The following is a 3,662-nucleotide window of genomic DNA, read 5'->3' as shown; positions in this document are numbered from 1 at the left end:
GCAACTTCTCCTTCTACCCATATTTACTTATATACAATACCAAAATTCAAATAGACATGCACAAATATTACCTATGACTTATGATTTGTCCATGACTATCCCGTGCGTGGCTGTGTACATGGCTCCAATATTGCTATTTATCATGTAATTATGGTGTATATTTTTGGCTAACAATCGTTTTTCATATACGATCAGTAGAGATTGACTTGGTGTCCTGCTGAATTTCCAAAAAGCACGTCCTACTCACCACTCTGGAGATATTTTAAAATTTTAGGCAGTTTAACTTGTTTTCGACCTATTTTATCCTGTAACTTTAATTTTTCATAACATGGAAAGATATGACATGCCCAAGTCTTATGGAATTTAATTGTAGTTTAGACATTTTCACTTTCATTATCTAATATAGATCAGTAAACTCCATGTTTCATTCCATATTGTTATTTAATTTCCTACCATTATATGGGGAAAATGTACGGGCATGACATTGCGTGAGCTGACCGATTTAACGTTTTGGTTGTTGTTGGTTGTTGGATGCATATATCTAAACAAAACCGTCTCTGATACATGGGATTAACATCATAGGGCGGCTATTCCCGTGCATTTTTTGAGGGTTTTGATTAGTTGGCCTACATGGGCTGTTCTATGTACAAAGCCCAGCCGTGGAAGGAACTTATGTGAGCAGCCAGGCAACCGATGGAATCCAAGTGCATGTGATGGAACAAAAAAATGTAGCCCAGCTCATATGTGTGCACTGCAACAAACTAGGTCAAGAGAACACTGAGCACATGTAAAAAAAAGGGCAGCCCGGTGCATGTAGCTCCCGCTTGCGCAGGGTCCGGGGAAGGGTCCGACCACTTTGGTTCTATTGTACGCAATCTTTCCCTACATTTTTGTAAGAGTCTGTTTCCAGGACTTGAACCCGTGACCTCATGGTCACAAGGCAGCACCTTTTACCACTGCGCCAAGTATATACAAGGCAGCAGCACATGTACAACGAATAAATTAGGCAAAGTATTCACTGACAAGTATATACACATTAGCTAATGCTAATTCTCAAACAAAGAAAATTCATTTATATATTTCTTCAATTACTAACACTATAGTGTAAAACGGAGGGGTGCAACAACGCGCACCATCAATGATTTAGTATATAGTAATAGCTAGCACATTTTAAGAGGCTGAGGGCCAAAAAATACAACTATCCACTGGAAGCAGCTTGATCACGGTGACTTGGCATCCCGTCAATGAAAAGGAAGAGCCCTCCTATGCCTTGGTAGAGCATGAGTAGAACAGTGTCTCCAATTTTCCAATATGGCTGCATTGCCACAAGAAGCGAGAACTTGTTAATTTGAATGGTTCAATTTCTGCGGGAAATGCAATACCTTGCAATCACTTTGGCGTTATTAGCAAGCACAAGTGTAATTCAACCACGCCGGGAAATCGATCTAGGAACTGCTACAGGGGGCAATTTCTGTTGACATGTAGAATAAAAACCAATTGTAACATATCATTGAAGATATATATAGTTTATGAGCATCAAAATTAAAATAAGACTTTTTACCAGCATTTTGTGCACACAATTGGTCTTGTTCAGTGTGTGCACCATAGTCTATTTAATCCCATCCAAAATCCAGCGTTCATACATTGTGCTATCTTTGTTAGGTTATCAACAAAGTTTATGACATGCTTCAAGTCCTTCATGTGAAATTTGGTACGCTTAGTAACATAAATATCGTTCACTATGCATCCAACATATCCTACTTAAAAGGTGGAAAGGTATTATTTATTCAGAACATGGCAGAAGAATATATAGTGCGCATAAATTGGTAAATAGAATTTGTTACTGCCTAGGAACGGAGTCAGAATATGATATCACAATTGGTTGCTTAAATAGTGATCAATTAGTCAGAACAAATACCCCGAGTTTGCTAAGTAATATGACAGCATGGAGAAAGTTGAAAGGACACTAATCTCGATCAGACTTTGATCGGCTGATGACGTTGGGGAAGTAAACATCCATGTTAATTACACCAGGTTGTGGTGCATGCACTAGAATTTTATTGTCAGCTTTCAGTTCATAACACTTAGACATTTTTCTCCAAAGGTCCGCATTAAAATAGAAGTGACCATCTTTATCAAGTTTTACGCTAACCGTCATTGTAAATCCATGCTGCATTGTTAATATGACATCTTGGGACTCATCAACAAAGTAAAGCCCAAGATTTCCTTCTACTCCTATTCTTGCAAAGCAAGGGATGTACTGCTTGAAATGAAAATTAAGATCATAAATTAGATATAGAAAATAACAGAGCAAGATGCAAATATGGGAGTAACTGATAGAACAGATCAATATATAGATGAAAGCAAAGTACAAAAATATAGATTTAAAAATAGATAATGTAACAAAGATTTGATGCAAATATATAGATAATGTAGCAACGGACGGTATATGTTCACAAATATAGGCCATGCTGACCGTGGTAGGTTGAGATTGAACATACCGACGCTCCCTGAAGTCGTCAGGAATGGCGAGATAGAACTTTAATGATTCCGACTGGCCATGGCCACAGTTGCTCGATTTGTGCTCGCACTGTGGACACATGAATGAACACCCATGAATCAGCTAGAACAAAAATGATTCCATGGCGATTTCTGTCGGTTGATTAACAGCGACGGACGGACCGCGATAAGAGATGAGTGAATATTTCGCTAAATTGATTACCTTCTACATGAGAAAAATCCCCGGCCCAATCCAGCAGAAAACCCCAGTCGACAAGAATCTAGAATGTTGGTGCAGATAGGCGGGAGAAAGCGGTAGGGGCAAAATATCGTGTTGTTTGGAGCACGACCTACGTCCACCGCCAACAGCCGTCGAGCTTAGGGTGCAGAGTTTTGGAGGAGTCCGTGGTGAGTGAGTGGGGATAAAGTGGGTGAGGGTTTTATTTTTTCCTTTTGCATGTGTGAGTGAACACACACGGTTCGCAGAGGCGACAGAGATGATTCGTGTGCGATAGTAAATCACCGACATTGAATGGGAATCCAAATTTCCTTTGTCCTTCATCCATGAGTTTTTTTCTATAATGAACATAAACCCTCCTAATCACTGTGTTCAAATTTGACACTTTTCCGGGTTCATTTACAATATTTAGGGGGATTATGTGCATTTTGTAGGCATTATTGCACATAATTCAAATTAAAACAATTGGTGCTTGAAAAGGTGTGCTACCTCTTGAGCACTGCGTTGGTTTCCCCTTGAAGAGGAAAGGGTGGTGTAGTAAAGTAGCTTAAGTATTTCTCTCAGCTTTTGAGAACCAAGGTATCAATCCAGTAGGAGACCACACTCAAGTCCCACGCACCTACACAAACAAATAAGAACCTCGCAACCAACGCGATAAAGGGGTTGTCAATACCTTCACGGCCACTTGCAAAAGTGAGATCTGATAGAGATGATAAGATAATATTTTTGGTACTTTTTATGATAAAGACTAAAAGTAAAGAAAGCAAAATAAATGGCGCCAGAAATAGCTTGTTGACGGGAGATTAATATGATGGAAAATAGACCCGGGGGCCATAGGTTTCACTAGTGGCTTCTCTCAAGATAGCATAAGTATTACGATGGGTGAACAAATTACTGTCGAGCAATTGATAGAATTGAGCATAGT

This window comes from Triticum urartu, chromosome 6A (genome assembly GCF_056163025.1).
Source record: "Triticum urartu cultivar PI428250 chromosome 6A, HENAU_Tu73, whole genome shotgun sequence".
Classification (NCBI taxonomy): Eukaryota; Viridiplantae; Streptophyta; class Magnoliopsida; order Poales; family Poaceae; genus Triticum; species Triticum urartu.
The sequence above is the reverse complement of the archived record's forward strand: the minus strand, read 5'-3'. Positions refer to the sequence as shown.